Source organism: Vanacampus margaritifer, chromosome 1 (assembly GCF_051991255.1).
Source record: "Vanacampus margaritifer isolate UIUO_Vmar chromosome 1, RoL_Vmar_1.0, whole genome shotgun sequence".
NCBI lineage: Eukaryota > Metazoa > Chordata > Actinopteri > Syngnathiformes > Syngnathidae > Vanacampus > Vanacampus margaritifer.
In genome coordinates, this window is record NC_135432.1 from 40,208,834 (window position 1) to 40,226,985 (window position 18,152).

Consider the following 18,152-nt stretch of genomic DNA (forward strand, 5'->3'; position numbering starts at 1 on the left):
CCGGATGTGATAGCTCTGGGGTGTGATGTTTTTTCATATGTTTACACTGATATAATAAAAACCAGCGTCAAAAATACAGACATTTGCTGGTTCTTTTATGTATGACTGGAAGCACATTCATGCTAAATCTACAACAGTAAATATCATGGTAAAATATTTGATTAATATTTTCAAATTGAACATAAGCACAATGAAAGTAATGCTGGAATCATCTTCAGGATGCTAGAATACACTGAATACAGCAAAAAAAAATTGAGTCAACGTTTATTTAGGTGTGAGACCCAAAATGAACTTTTTATTGCTTTAAATGCGTTTTCAGCCTTATTGTACACTTCAGGTTGTCAGGATGGGGGAGCTTGGGGACCCAAATGCGGGAAGACAGGGCGAGGAGGCAGAGGTTCAAAAAAATGGATTTTAATTACTGTTAGATATTATTAACATTTAAATTCATTATTATCATATATTAACCATTGTTATACATTATTAACATCTTAATTCTTTATATTAACCATGTTGAAAGGTTTTATAGACGTGTAAAGCAAGTAGTGTTGAACTCAGTATAATTTGACCCTAAGCTGGGACATATTATTTGGTCTAGAAGTTCCTTCTCTGTGGGAAAACACATTTGGTCCTTGAGAACAGAATCTGCTTCGAACACGCACCCCTGACTCTGTTTTTGCCATCGCTCAAGGAAGAGTACCAAGAGAGTATGTTTTGTGTACAAATGAAAGAGTGGCGGTCTTTTTAACTATAAGAAGCCATTTTACACGCGGAAGAGACACATTCGGCACTCTGAAATTCCACTTGTTATGTGATGTTTGGAGCCTGTCACGATGTCCAGAGATCTCTGTTAGATTAAAATCATTTTTGCAAAGGTGTTTTTTCTTACATTAAATCTGTCTTCAAGTTTTGGAACACGCAAAGAGGACAAATAATTTTATTCCTCTTTCATTACTACAAAAGGTGTTCAAAGTTAAACTAAAAGCGCTCCAAAAGGGAGGAAGTCTAAACTACAACCAAAACATGAACCAAAACATGGGGGGAACAACAAGGCAAAACGAGCAGCATGACATGGGGAAAAGACGAGGGAAAAAACAGGCAGCATGACATGGGGAAAAGACGAGGGAAAAACCGGGCAGCATGACATGGGAAACAGCCGAGGGAAAAAACGGGCAGCATGACATGGGGGGAAAAACAATGAGCCCACACAGACAGAGGGGAGAAAGCAGACTAAATACACAAACACTAACAACACAACAAGACACACATGGGCAAGACACAAGTGGCTGAGGGCACTGATTGGATAACACGAGGAAGGGCAGGTTCACACTTAACAAGACAAGGAAGACACACAAGGAAAACAGAATCTAAACATGACATAGGTGAAAATGTCAAAATCTTCAAAATGAGCATAAGCACAATGAAATGAATGCTGGAATCATCTTCAAGATGCTAGAATACACTAAATACAGCAAATGTTTTGAGTCTACAATGTTTAGTTTAGGTGTGAGAGCCAAAATGAACATTTTATTGCTTTAAATGCGTTTTCAGCCTGATTGTGCACTTTAGGTGAAAATGTCAAAATCTTCAAAATGAGCATAAGCACAGTGAAATGAATGCTGGAATTATCTTCAGGATGCTAGAATACACTAAATACAGCAACATTTTTGAGTCTACAACGTTTAGTTTAGGTGTGAGAGCCAAAATTAGCTTTTTATTGATTTAAATGCGTTTTCAGCCCCTGATTGTACACTTAAAGTGAAAATGTCCAAATCTTCAAAATGAGCATAAGCACAATGAAAGTAATGCTGGAATCATCTTCAGGATGCTAGAATACACTAAATACAGCAAAAATGTTGAGTCTACAACGTTTAGTTTTGTCATGATTTGGGTCAGCTGGTGGGCTCCGCCCACCATACACACCTGCTGCCCAACATGCCATCTTGCCATCAGACCTCAATAAAAGCCTGATGGACACAGCAAGGAGTGTCGGGTGATTACTCCGAGACACCGCTCTCTTGACCCGACTGTACTCGTCCTACAAGTGTTTCTCCTGCTGCCCATGACTGACCTTTTTGCCGCCACTGTGCGTGCTTTTGAGTTTGTTTGTGATCCGCCTGTGCGCGTGAGTTTGTGTTTGTTTTCGTCCGCCTGTGTGCGTGATTTTGAGTTTGTTTGCTATCCGCCTGTGCGCGTGAGTTTGTGTTTACTTTTGTCCGCCTGTGTGCGTGATTTTGTGTTTGCGTTTATCGCTACATTAAATCAAAGTTATCCGCATTCCTGCCGTGGCTTGCCTTCCTCACTGCATCTGGGTCCTCCCTTCTCAAGCCGTGACAAGTTTAGGTGTGAGAGCCAAAATGAACTCTTTATTGCTTTAAACGCATTTTCAGCCCCTGATTGTACACTTAAGGTGAAAATGTCAAAATCTTCAAAATGAGCATAAGCACAATGAAATTAATGCTGGAATCATCTTCAGGATGCTAGAATAGACTAAATACAGCAAAAGTTTTGAGTCTACAACGTTTAGTTTAGGTGTGAGAGCCAAACTGAACTTTTTATTGCTTTAAACGCGTTTTAAGCCCCTGATTGTACACTTAACTCTTTGACTGCCAGACGTTTTCAGAAACGGGTTGTCGCCAGTGCCAGCCGATTTAAGCATTTTGACTGATCTTTCAAGGTCCACAGAAAATGTTGTGTTTGGACTATGGAAACACACATACTACCAAATGAAAGATTGGACTCTCATCTTTCATCAGAAAAAGTTTGTTTCTACCTTATTCCGTTCTTCAGTAATCAACAATAGAAAATGGTTACTTTCACCGAAATTCTCTGTTTTGAAACAAAAAACGGAGAAAAACAGCTTTTTGTGAAACGATGTTATTTCATGTTCTCTAGTGAATTCTACACTTCTTTTTGTCCATGAATGATGCCACAAACACCTAAATAGTGCTTTACTTCTGTAAAACGCTTTCACCAACAATGAAAAAGTGTTTTTAGATTGCAAAATACGTTTATTTCCATTCGACAGTGTAACAATTTGACAAAACAATTTCGCAAACTATTTACAAATGTGTGCAACTGTGGTACTACTTACAATTATGTGGATGTTTCAAATACAGTTTTTCTCTTTGTAACTCTCTCCTGCGTGCAAGGAGACGCCAGGACTTGCACAACAGTTTACTTTCACTTTGTCCGTTTCGCGTGCAAACGTTACACTTTCTTGACGGCCTTTTTTTCCGGGGAATAAATAGCAAGTAGCAGACTGTACACACTCCTGCGATGAATATGCATTGGACTCGGGGCACTCTCTGTCGTCCGATTGAACGTCCGCCTGTGCGTGCTCGATTGTGCTCCGCGTTTATGACGCCGTCATAGCCGCCGCATCAGCGGTTCCAATTTCGCCGTCAAGCTCGGATTCACCTTCATCATCATCGATGATGATCATCGTCGTCATCAATGTGCACTTTTAGCGTTGGTCGATGCCTTTAGTCTTGTAAGTGTAGAGCTGCTTGCAAACGGGGCGCCATTCTCCGTGTGCTCCTCCTCAGCCACCTAGCTCACCCCCCCACGTCTCCTACTGCCGCGTCAATGCTTTCCAACCACGAAATCATCATCATCATCGATGATGATCATCGTCGTCATCAATGTGCTCTTTATTGTTGGTCGATCCTTTTCGAATTTGAAAAAAACGGCTCTGGCGTGAGCTGCCGCAGCCGGTCGCCATTTTTCCTTTGTCTAACGTTCTCATCTCCTGCTCGACGCTCTAGCTCCGCCTCTACTGTCGCCCACCCGATCTTGTCAAAAGAGAGTCATCGCTGCCCTCTAGGGGCCAAAAATAGTCATTAGGCTCACGAGACCTGCTTGAAACTTTTAGGACAGCTCCGCAAGCCTTGCCAGCACCAGTTTCAAAAAAAATAATAAAAAAAATGGGAGGACGTCTTTTAACGTCTTTGGCGCTCCTACGTAGGTTTTTGCAGAACGTCATTTAACGTCTTTGGCAGGAAAAGAGTTAAGGTGAAAATGTCAAATTTTTCAAAATGAGCATAAGTACAATGAAATTAATGCTGGAATGATCTTCAGGATGCTAGAATACACTAAATACAGCAAAAAATTTGAGTCTACAACGTTTAGTTTAGGTGTGAGAGCCAAAATGAACTTTTTATTGCTTTAAATGCGTTTTCAGCCTGATTGTGCACTTTAGGTGAAAATGTCAAAATCTTCAAAATGAGCATAAGCACAATTAAATTAATGCTGAAATCATCTTCAGGATGCCAGAATACACTAAATACAGCAAAAATGTTGAGTCTACAACGTTTACTTTAGGTGTGAGAGCCAAAATGAACTTTTTATTGCTTTAACCGCGTTTTCAGCCCCTGATTGTACACTTAAGGTGAAAATGTCAAAATCTTAAAATTGAGCATAAGCACAATGAAATTAATGCTGCAATCATCTTCAGGATGCTAGAATAGACTAAATACAGCAAAAAATTTGAGTCTACAACGTTTAGTTTAGGTGTGAGAGCCAAAATGAACTTTTTATTGCTTTAAATGCATTTTCAGCCTTATTGTGCACTTTAGGTGAAAATGTCAAAATCTTCAAAACGAGCATAAGCACAATGAAATTAATGCTGGAATCATCTTCAGGATGCCAGAATACACTAAATACAGCAAAAATGTTGAGTCTACAACGATTACTTTAGGTGTGAGAGCCAAAATGAACTTTTTATTGCTTTAAACCCGTTTTCAGCCCCTGATTGTACACTTAAGGTGAAAATGTCAAAATCTTCAAAATGAGCATAAGCACAATGAAATTAATGCTGGAATCATCTTCAAGATGCTACAATACACTAAATACAGCAAAAGTTTTGAGTCTAAAACGTTTAGTTTAGGTGTGAGAGCCAAAATGAACATTTTATTGCTTTAAATGCGTTTTCAGCCTGATTGTGCACTTTAGGTGAAAATGTCAAAATCTTCAAAACGAGCATAAGCACAATGAAATTAATGCTGGAATCATCTTCAGGATGCTAGAATACACTAAATACAGCAAAAATTTTGAGTCCACAACGTTTAGTTTAGGTTAGAAAGCCAAAATGAAGTTTTTATTGCTTTAAACGCGTTTTCAGCCCCTGATTGTACACCTAAGGTGAAAATGTCAAAATCTTAAAATTGAGCATAAGCACAATGAAATTAATGCTGCAATCATCTTCAGGATGCTATAATATACTAAATACAGCAACAATTTTGAGTCTACAACGTTTACTTTAGGTGTGAGAGCCAAAATGAACTTTTTATTGCTTTAAATAAACGCGTTTTCAGCCCCTGATTGTACACTTAAGGTGAAAATGTCAAAATCTTCAAAATGAGCATAAGCACAATGAAATTAATGCTGGAATCATCTTCAAGATGCTAGAATACACTAAATACAGCAAAAGTTTTGAGTCTACAACGTTTAGTTTAGGTGTGAGAGCCAAAATGATTTTTTTATTGCTTTAAATGCGTTTTCAGCCTGATTGTGCACTTTAGGTGAAAATGTCAAAATCTTCAAAATGAGCATAAGCACAATTAAATTAATGCTGAAATCATCTTCAGGATGCTAGAATACACTAAATACAGCAACATTTTTGAGTCTACGACGTTTAATTTAGGTGTGAGAGCCAAAATGAACTTTTTATTGCTTTAACCGCGTTTTCAGCCCCTGATTGTACACTTAAGGTGAAAATGTCAATATCTTAAAATTGAGCATAAGTACAATGAAATTAATGCTGCAATCATCTTCAGGATGCTAGAATACACTAAATACAGCAAAAATTTTGAGTCTACAACGTTAATTTAGGTGTGAGAGCCAAAATTAACTTTTTATTGCTTTAAACGCATTTTCAGCCCTTGATTGTACACTTAAGGTGAAAATGTCAAAATCTTCAAAATGAGCATAAGCACAATGAAATTAATGCTGGAATCATCTTCAGGATGCTAGAATACACTAAATACAGCAAACATTTTGAGTCTACAACCTTTATTTTAGGTGTGAGAGCCAAAATGAATTTTTTGTTGCTTTAAATGCGTTTTCAGCCTGATTGTGCACTTAAGTTAAAAATGTCAAAATCTTCAAAATGAGCATAAGCACAATAAAATTAATGCTGGAATCATCTTTAGGATGCTAGAATACAATAAATACAGCAAAAATTTTGAATCTACAACGTTTAGTTTAGGTGTGAGAGCCAAAATGAGCTTTTTATTGCTTTAAACGCGTTTTCAGCCCCTGATAGTACACTTAAGGTGAAAATGTCAAAATCTTAAAAATGAGCATAAGCACAGTGAAATGAATGCTGGAATCATTTTTAAGATGCTAGAATACACTAAATACAGCAAAAATTTTGAGTCTACAACGTTTAGTTTAGGTGTGAGAGCCAAAATGAGCTTTTTATTGCTTTAAACGCGTTTTCAGCCCCTGATTGTTCACTTTAGGTGAAAATGTCAAAATCTTCAAAATGAGCATAAGCACAATTAAATTAATGCTGAAGTCATCTTCAGGATGCTAGAATAAACTAAATACAGCAAACATTTTGAGTCTACAACCTTTATTTTAGGTGTGAGAGCCAAAATGAATTTTTTATTGCTTTAAATGCGTTTTCAGCCTGATTGTGCACTTAAGTTAAAAATGTCAAAATCTTCAAAATGAGCATAAGCACAGTAAAATTAATGCTGGAATCATCTTTAGGATGCTAGAATACACTAAATACAGCAAAAATTTTGAGTCTACAACGTTTAGTTTAGGTGTGAGAGCCAAAATGAGCTTTTTATTGCTTTAAACGCGTTTTCAGCCCCTGATTGTACACTTAAGGTGAAAATGTCAAAATCTTAAAAATGAGCATAAGCACAGTGAAATGAATGCTGGAATCATTTTCAAGATGCTAGAATACACTAAATACAGCAAAAATTTTGAGTCTACAACGTTTAGTTTAGATGTGAGAGCCAAAATGATCTTTGTATTGCTTTAAATGCGTTTTCAGCCTGATTGTGCACTTTAGGTGAAAATGTCAAAATCTTCAAAATGAGCATAAGCACATTGAAATTAATGCTGGAATCAATTTCAGGATGCTAAGATATACTAAATACAGCAAAAATTTTGAGTCTACAATGTTTAGTTTAGGTGTGAGAGCCAAAATTAACATTTTATTGCTTTAAATGCGTTTTCAGCCTGATTGTGCACTTTAGGTGAAAATGTTCAAATCTTCAAAATGAGCATAACCACAATGAAATTAATGCTGGCATCATCTTCAGGATGCTAGAATATACTAAATACAGCAAAAATTTTGAGTCTACAACGTTTAGTTTAGGTGTGAGAGCCAAAATGAACTTTTTATTGCTTTAAATAAACGCGTTTTAAGCCCCTGATTGTACACTTAAGGTGAAAATGTCAAAATCTTCAAAATGAGCATAAGCACAATGAAATTAATGCTGGAATCATCTTCAAGATGCTAGAATACACTAAATACAGCAAAAGTTTTGAGTCTACAACGTTTAGTTTAGGTGTGAGAGCCAAAATGAACATTTTATTGCTTTAAATGCGTTTTCAGCCTGATTGTTCACTTTAGGTGAAAATGTCAAAATCTTCAAAATGAGCATAAGCACAATTAAATTAATGCTGAAGTCATCTTCAGGATGCTAGAATACGCTGAATACAGCAAAAAATTTTAATCTACGATGTTTAATTTAGGTGTGATAGCCAAAATGAACTTTTTATTGCTTTAAATGCGTCTTTAGCCTGATTGTACAATTCAGGTGAAAATGTCAAAATCTTCAAAATGAGCATAAGCACAATAAAATTAATGCTGGAATCATCTTTAGGATGCTAGAATACACTATATACAGCAAAAATTTTGAGTCTACAACGTTTAGTTTAGGTGTGAGAGCCAAAATGAGCTTTTTATTGCTTTAAACGCGTTTTCAGCCCCTGATTGTACACTTAAGGTGAAAATGTCAAAATCTTAAAAATGAGCATAAGCACAGTGAAATGAATGCTGGAATCATTTTCAAGATGCTAGAATACACTAAATACAGCAAAAATTTTGAGTCTACAACGTTTAGTTTAGATGTGAGAGCCAAAATGAACTTTGTATTGCTTTAAACGCGTTGTCAGCCTGATTGTGCACTTTAGGTGAAAATGTCAAAATCTTCAAAATGAGCATAAGCACATTGAAATTAATGCTGGAATCAATTTCAGGATGCTAAGATATACTAAATACAGCAAAAATTTTGAGTCTACAACGTTTAGTTTAGATGTGAGAGCCAAAATGAACTTTTTATTGCTTTAAATGCGTTTTCAAACTGATTGTGCACTTAAGGTGAAAATGTCAAAATCTTCAAAATGAGCATAAGCACAATGAAATTAATGCTGGAATCATCTTCAAGATGCTAGAATACACTAAATACAGCAAAAGTTTTGAGTCTACAGCGTTTAGTTTAGGTGTGAGAGCCAAAATTAACATTTTATTGCTTTAAATGCGTTTTCAGCCTGATTGTTCACTTTAGGTGAAAATGTTCAAATCTTCAAAATGAGCATAACCATAATGAAATGAATGCTGGAATAATCTTCAGGATGCTAGAATACACTAAATACAGCAACATTTTTGAGTCTACAATGTTTAGTTTAGGTGTGAGAGCCAAAATGAACATTTTATTGCTTTAAATGCGTTTTCAGCCTGATTGTGCACTTTAGGTGAAAATGTTCAAATCTTCAAAATGAGCATAACCACAATGAAATTAATGCTGGCATCATCTTCAGGATGCTAGAATATACTAAATACAGCAAAAATTTTGAGTCTAAAACGTTTAGTTTAGATGTGAGAGCCAAAATGAACATTTTATTGCTTTAAATGCATTTTCAGCCTGATTGTGAACTTTAGGTGAAATTGTCAAAATCTTCAAAATGAGTATAAACACAATGAAATGAATGCTGGAATCATCTTCAAGATGCTAGAATACACTAAATACAGCAGAAATTTTGAGTCGACAGCGTTTAGTTTAGGTGTGAGAGCCAAAATGAACATTTTATTGCTTTAAATGCGTTTTCAGCCTGATTGTTCACTTTAGGTGAAAATGTTCAAATCTTCAAAATGAGCATAACCACAATGAAATGAATGCTGGAATCATCTTCAGGATGCTAGAATACACTAAATACAGCAACATTTTTGAGTCTACAATGTTTAGTTTAGGTGTGAGAGCCAAAATGAACATTTTATTGCTTTAAATGCGTTTTCAGCCTGATTGTGCACTTTAGGTGAAAATGTTCAAATCTTCAAAATGAGCATAACCACAATGAAATTAATGCTGGCATCATCTTCAGGATGCTAGAATATACAAAATACAGCAAAAAATTTGAGTCTACAACGTTTAGTTTAGATGTGAGAGCCAAAATGAACATTTTATTGCTTTAAATGCATTTTCAGCCTGATTGTGAACTTTAGGTGAAATTGTCAAAATCTTCAAAATGAGTATAAGCACAATGAAATGAATGCTGGAATCATCTTCAGGATGCTAGAATACACTAAATACAGCAACATTTTTGAGTCTACGACGTTTAATTTAGTTGTGAGAGCCAAAGTGAACTTTTTATTGCTTTAAACGCGTTTTCAGCCCCTGATTGTACACTTAAGGTGAAAATGTCAAAATCTTCAAAATGAGCATAAGCACAATGAAATTAATGCTGGAATCATCTTCAGGATGCAATAACATACTAAATACAGCAAAAATTTTGAGTCTACAACGTTTACTTTAGGTGTGAGAGCCAAAATGAACTTTTTATTGCTTTAAATAAATGCGTTTTAAGCCCCTGATTGTACACTTAAGGTGAAAATGTCAAAATCTTCAAAATGAGCATAAGCACAATGAAATTAATGCTGGAATCATCTTCAAGATGCTAGAATACACTAAATACAGCAAAAGTTTTGAGTCTACAACGTTTAGTTTAGGTGTGAGAGCCAAAATGAACATTTTATTGCTTTAAATGCGTTTTCAGCCTGATTGTTCACTTTAGGTGAAAATGTCAAAATCTTCAAAATGAGCATAAGCACAATTAAATTAATGCTGAAGTCATCTTCAGGATGCTAGAATACGCTGAATACAGCAAAAAATTTTAATCTACAATGTTTAATTTAGGTGTGATAGCCAAAATGAACTTTTTATTGCTTTAAATGCGTCTTTAGCCTGATTGTACAATTCAGGTGAAAATGTCAAAATCTTCAAAATGAGCATAAGCACAATGAAATTAATGCTGGAATCATCTTCAGGATGCTAGAATACACTAAATACAGCAAACATTTTGAGTCTACAACCTTTATTTTAGGTGTGAGAGCCAAAATGAATTTTTTATTGCTTTAAATGCGTTTTCAGCCTGATTGTGCACTTAAGTTAAAAATGTCAAAATCTTAAAAATGAGCATAAGCACAGTGAAATGAATGCTGGAATCATTTTCAAGATGCTAGAATACACTAAATACAGCAAAAATTTTGAGTCTACAACGTTTAGTTTAGATGTGAGAGCCAAAATGAACTTTGTATTGCTTTAAACGCGTTGTCAGCCTGATTGTGCACTTTAGGTGAAAATGTCAAAATCTTCAAAATGAGCATAAGCACATTGAAATTAATGCTGGAATCAATTTCAGGATGCTGAGATATACTAAATACAGCAAAAATTTTGAGTCTACAACGTTTAGTTTAGATGTGAGAGCCAAAATGAACTTTTTATTGCTTTAAATGCGTTTTCAAACTGATTGTGCACTTAAGGTGAAAATGTCAAAATCTTCAAAATGAGCATAAGCACAATGAAATTAATGCTGGAATCATCTTCAAGATGCTAGAATACACTAAATACAGCAAAAGTTTTGAGTCTACAGCGTTTAGTTTAGGTGTGAGAGCCAAAATTAACATTTTATTGCTTTAAATGCGTTTTCAGCCTGATTGTTCACTTTAGGTGAAAATGTTCAAATCTTCAAAATGAGCATAACCACAATGAAATGAATGCTGGCATCATCTTCAGGATGCTAGAATATACTAAATACAGCAAAAATTTTGAGTCTACAACGTTTAGTTTAGATGTGAGAGCCAAAATGAATTTTTTATTGCTTTAAATGCGTTTTCAGCCTGATTGTGCACTTAAGTTAAAAATGTCAAAATCTTCAAAATGAGCATAAGCACAATAAAATTAATGCTGGAATCATCTTTAGGATGCTAGAATACACTAAATACAGCAAAAATTTTGAGTCTACAACGTTTAGTTTAGGTGTGAGAGCCAAAATGAGCTTTTTATTGCTTTAAACGCGTTTTGAGCCCCTGATTGTACACTTAAGGTGAAAATGTCAAAATCTTAAAAATGAGCATAAGCACAGTGAAATGAATGCTGGAATCATTTTCAAGATGCTAGAATACACTAAATACAGCAAAAATTTTGAGTCTACAACGTTTAGTTTAGATGTGAGAGCCAAAATGAACTTTGTATTGCTTTAAATGCGTTTTCAGCCTGATTGTGCACTTTAGGTGAAAATGTCAAAATCTTCAAAATGAGCATAAGCACAATGAAATTAATAATGGAATCAATTTCAGGATGCTAAGATATACTAAATACAGCAAAAATTTTGAGTCTACAACGTTTAGTTTAGATGTGAGAGCCAAAATGAACTTTTTATTGCTTTAAATGCGTTTTCAGCCTGATTGTGCACTTAAGGTGAAAATGTCAAAATCTTCAAAATGAGCATAACCACAATGAAATGAATGCTGGAATCATCTTCAGGATGCTAGAATACACTAAATACAGCAACATTTTTTAGTCTAAAACGTTTAGTTTAGGTGTGAGAGCCAAAATTAACTTTTTATTGCTTTAAATGCGTTTTAAGCCCCTGATTGTACACTTAAAGTTAAAATGTCAAAATCTTCAAAATGAGCAAAAGCACAATGAAATTAATGCTGGAATCATCTTCAGGATGCTAGAATGCACTAAATAGAGCAAAAAATTGGAGTCTACAACATTTAGTCCAGGTATGAGAGCCAAAATGAACTTTTTATTGCTTTAAATGCGTTTTCAGCCCCTGATTGTACACTTAAGGTGAAAATGTCAAAATCTTAAAATTGAGCATAAGCACAATGAAATTAATGCTAAAATCATCTTCAGGATGCTAAAATACACTAAATACAGCAAAAAATTTGAGTCTGCAACGTTTAGTTTAGGTGTGTGAGCCAAAATGAACTTTTTATTGCTTTAAACGCGTTTTCAGCCCCTGATTGTGCACTTTAGGTGAAAATGTCAAAATCTTCAAAATGAGCATAAGGACAATGAAATTAATGCTGGAATCATCTTCAGGATGCTAGAATACACTAAATACAGCAAACATTTTTAGTCTACAATGGTTAGTTTAGGTGTGAGAGCCAAAATGAACTTTTTATTGTTTTAAATGCGTTTTCAGCCTGATTGTGCACTTTAGGTGGAAATGTCAAAATCTTCAAAATGAGCATAAGGACAATGAAATTAATGCTGGAATCATCTTCAGGATGCTAGAATACACTAAATACAGCAAAAAATTTGAGTCTACAACGTTTAGTTTAGGTGTGTGAGCCAAAATGAAATTTTTATTGCTTTAAATGCGTTTTCAGCCTGATTGTGCACTTTAGGTGAAAATGTCAAAATCTTCAAAATGAACATAAGCACAATGAAATTAATTCTGGAATCATCTTCAGGATGCTAGAATACACTAAATACAGCAACAAATTTAAGTCTACAACGTTTACTTTAGGTGTCAGAGCCAAAATGAACTTTTTATTGGTTTAAACGCGTTTTCAGCCCCTGATTGTACACTTTAGGTGAAAATGTCAAAATCTTCAAAATGAGCATAAGCACAATGAAATTAATGCTGGGATCATCTTCAGGATGCTAGAATACACTAAATACAGCAAAAAAATTTGAGTCTACAATGTTTAGTTTAGGTGTGAGAGCCAAAATGAACTTTTTATTGCTTTAAATGCGTTTTCAGCCTGATTGTACACTTTAGGTGAAAATGTTCAAATCTTCAAAATGAGCATAACCACAATGAAATTAATGCTGGCATCATCTTCAGGATGCTAGAATATACTAAATACAGCAAAAATTTTGAGTCTACAACGTTTAGTTTAGATGTGAGAGCCAAAATGAACATTTTATTGCTTTAAATGCATTTTCAGCCTGATTGTGAACTTTAGGTGAAATTGTCAAAATCTTCAAAATGAGTATAAGCACAATGAAATGAATGCTGGAATCATCTTCAGGATGCTAGAATACACTAAATACAGCAACATTTTTGAGTCTACGACGTTTAATTTAGTTGTGAGAGCCAAAGTGAACTTTTTATTGCTTTAAACGCGTTTTCAGCCCCTGATTGTACACTTAAGGTGAAAATGTCAAAATCTTCAAAATGAGCATAAGCACAATGAAATTAATGCTGGAATCATCTTCAGGATGCTATAACATACTAAATACAGCAAAAATTTTGAGTCTACAACGTTTACTTTAGGTGTGAGAGCCAAAATGAACTTTTTATTGCTTTAAATAAACGCGTTTTAAGCCCCTGATTGTACACTTAAGGTGAAAATGTCAAAATCTTCAAAATGAGCATAAGCACAATGAAATTAATGCTGGAATCATCTTCAAGATGCTAGAATACACTAAATACAGCAAAAGTTTTGAGTCTACAGCGTTTAGTTTAGGTGTGAGAGCCAAAATTAACATTTTATTGCTTTAAATGCGTTTTCAGCCTGATTGTTCACTTTAGGTGAAAATGTTCAAATCTTCAAAATGAGCATAACCACAATGAAATGAATGCTGGCATCATCTTCAGGATGCTAGAATATACTAAATACATTAAAAATTTTGAGTCTACAACGTTTAGTTTAGATGTGAGAGCCAAAATGAACATTTTATTGCTTTAAATGCATTTTCAGCCTGATTGTGAACTTTAGGTGAAATTGTCAAAATCTTCAAAATGAGTATAAACACAATGAAATGAATGCTGGAATCATCTTCAGGATGCTAGAATACACTAAATACAGCAACATTTTTGAGTCTACGACGTTTAATTTAGGTGTGAGAGCCAAAGTGAACTTTTTATTGCTTTAAACGCGTTTTCAGCCCCTGATTGTACACTTAAGGTGAAAACGTCAAAATCTTCAAAATGAGCATAAGCACAATGAAATTAATGCTGGAATCATCTTCAGGATGCTATAACATACTAAATACAGCAAAAATTTTGAGTCTACAACGTTTACTTTAGGTGTGAGAGCCAAAATGAACTTTTTATTGCTTTAAATAAACGCGTTTTAAGCCCCTGATTGTACACTTAAGGTGAAAATGTCAAAATCTTTAAAATGAGCATAAGCACAATGAAATTAATGCTGGAATCATCTTCAAGATGCTAGAATACACTAAATACAGCAAAAGTTTTGAGTCTACAACGTTTAGTTTAGGTGTGAGAGCCAAAATGAATATTTTATTGCTTTAAATGCGTTTTCAGCCTGATTGTTCACTTTAGGTGAAAATGTCAAAATCTTCAAAATGAGCATAAGCACAATTAAATTAATGCTGAAGTCATCTTCAGGATGCTAGAATACGCTGAATACAGCAAAAATTTTGAATCTACGATGTTTAATTTAGGTGTGATAGCCAAAATGAACTTTTTATTGCATTAAATGCGTCTTTAGCCTGATTGTACAATTCAGGTGAAAATGTCAAAATCTTCAAAATGAGCATAAGCACAATGAAATTAATGCTGGAATCATCTTCAGGATGCTAGAATACACTAAATACAGCAAACATTTTGAGTCTACAACCTTTATTTTAGGTGTGAGAGCCAAAATTAATTTTTTATTGCTTTAAATGCGTTTTCAGCCTGATTGTGCACTTAAGTTAAAAATGTCAAAATCTTCAAAATGAGCATAAGCACAATAAAATTAATGCTGGAATCATCTTTAGGATGCTAGAATACACTAAATACAGCAAAAATTTTGAGTCTACAACGTTTAGTTTAGGTGTGAGAGCCAAAATGAGCTTTTTATTGCTTTAAACGCGTTTTCAGCCCCTGATTGTACACTTAAGGTGAAAATGTCAAAATCTTAAAAATGAGCATAAGCACAGTGAAATGAATGCTGGAATCATTTTCAAGATGCTAGAATACACTAAATACAGCAAAAATTTTGAGTCTACAACGTTTAGTTTAGATGTGAGAGCCAAAATGAACTTTGTATTGCTTTAAATGCGTTTTCAGCCTGATTGTGCACTTTAGGTGAAAATGTCAAAATCTTCAAAATGAGCATAAGCACAATGAAATTAATAATGGAATCAATTTCAGGATGCTAAGATATACTAAATACAGCAAAAATTTTGAGTCTACAACGTTTAGTTTAGATGTGAGAGCCAAAATGAACTTTTTATTGCTTTAAACGCGTTTTCAGCCTGATTGTGCACTTAAGGTGAAAATGTCAAAATCTTCAAAATGAGCATAAGCACAATGAAATTAATGCTGGAATCATCTTCAAGATGCTAGAATACACTAAATACAGCAAAAGTTTTGAGTCTACAGCGTTTAGTTTAGGTGTGAGAGCCAAAATGAACATTTTATTAATTTAAATGCGTTTTCAGCCTGATTGTTCACTTTAGGTGAAAATGTTCAAATCTTCAAAATGAGCATAACCACAATGAAATGAATGCTGGAATCATCTTCAGGATGCTAGAATACACTAAATACAGCAACATTTTTGAGTCTACAATGTTTAGTTTAGGTGTGAGAGCCAAAATGAACATTTTATTGCTTTAAATGCGTTTTCAGCCTGATTGTGCACTTTAGGTGAAAATGTTCAAATCTTCAAAATGAGCATTACCACAATGAAATGAATGCTGGAATCATCTTCAGGATGCTAGAATACACTAAATACAGCAACATTTTTTTAGTCTAAAACGTTTAGTTTAGGTGTGAGAGCCAAAATGAGCTTTTTATTGCTTTAAATGCGTTTTAAGCCCCTGATTGTACACTTAAAGTTAAAATGTCAAAATCTTCAAAATGAGCAAAAGCACAATGAAATTAATGCTGGAATCATCTTCAGGATGCTAGAATGCACTAAATAGAGCAAAAAATTGGAGTCTACAACATTTAGTCCAGGTATGAGAGCCAAAATGAACTTTTTATTGCTTTAAATGCGTTTTCAGCCCCTGATTGTACACTTAAGGTGAAAATGTCAAAATCTTAAAATTGAGCATAAGCACAATGAAATTAATGCTAAAATCATCTTCAGGATGCTAAAATACACTAAATACAGCAAAAAATTTGAGTCTGCAACGTTTAGTTTAGGTGTGTGAGCCAAAATGAACTTTTTATTGCTTTAAACGCGTTTTCAGCCCCTGATTGTGCACTTTAGGTGAAAATGTCAAAATCTTCAAAATGAGCATAAGGACAATGAAATTAATGCTGGAATCATCTTCAGGATGCTAGAATACACTAAATACAGCAAACATTTTTAGTCTACAATGGTTAGTTTAGGTGTGAGAGCCAAAATGAACTTTTTATTGTTTTAAATGCGTTTTCAGCCTGATTGTGCACTTTAGGTGGAAATGTCAAAATCTTCAAAATGAGCATAAGCACAGTGAAATTAATGCTGGAATCATCTTCAGGATGCTAGAATACACTAAATACAGCAAACATTTTGAGTCTACAACCTTTATTTTAGGTGTGAGAGCCAAAATTAATTTTTTATTGCTTTAAATGCGTTTTCAGCCTGATTGTGCACTTAAGTTAAAAATGTCAAAATCTTCAAAATGAGCATAAGCACAATTAAATTAATGCTGAAGTCATCTTCAGGATGCTAGAATACGCTGAATACAGCAAAAATTTTGAATCTACGATGTTTAATTTAGGTGTGATAGCCAAAATGAACTTTTTATTGCATTAAATGCGTCTTTAGCCTGATTGTACAATTCAGGTGAAAATGTCAAAATCTTCAAAATGAGCATAAGCACAATGAAATTAATGCTGGAATCATCTTCAGGATGCTAGAATACACTAAATACAGCAAACATTTTGAGTCTACAACCTTTATTTTAGGTGTGAGAGCCAAAATTAATTTTTTATTGCTTTAAATGCGTTTTCAGCCTGATTGTGCACTTAAGTTAAAAATGTCAAAATCTTCAAAATGAGCATAAGCACAATAAAATTAATGCTGGAATCATCTTTAGGATGCTAGAATACACTAAATACAGCAAAAATTTTGAGTCTACAACGTTTAGTTTAGGTGTGAGAGCCAAAATGAGCTTTTTATTGCTTTAAACGCGTTTTCAGCCCCTGATTGTACACTTAAGGTGAAAATGTCAAAATCTTAAAAATGAGCATAAGCACAGTGAAATGAATGCTGGAATCATTTTCAAGATGCTAGAATACACTAAATACAGCAAAAATTTTGAGTCTACAACGTTTAGTTTAGATGTGAGAGCCAAAATGAACTTTGTATTGCTTTAAATGCGTTTTCAGCCTGATTGTGCACTTTAGGTGAAAATGTCAAAATCTTCAAAATGAGCATAAGCACAATGAAATTAATAATGGAATCAATTTCAGGATGCTAAGATATACTAAATACAGCAAAAATTTTGAGTCTACAACGTTTAGTTTAGATGTGAGAGCCAAAATGAACTTTTTATTGCTTTAAACGCGTTTTCAGCCTGATTGTGCACTTAAGGTGAAAATGTCAAAATCTTCAAAATGAGCATAAGCACAATGAAATTAATGCTGGAATCATCTTCAAGATGCTAGAATACACTAAATACAGCAAAAGTTTTGAGTCTACAGCGTTTAGTTTAGGTGTGAGAGCCAAAATGAACATTTTATTAATTTAAATGCGTTTTCAGCCTGATTGTTCACTTTAGGTGAAAATGTTCAAATCTTCAAAATGAGCATAACCACAATGAAATGAATGCTGGAATCATCTTCAGGATGCTAGAATACACTAAATACAGCAACATTTTTGAGTCTACAATGTTTAGTTTAGGTGTGAGAGCCAAAATGAACATTTTATTGCTTTAAATGCGTTTTCAGCCTGATTGTGCACTTTAGGTGAAAATGTTCAAATCTTCAAAATGAGCATAACCACA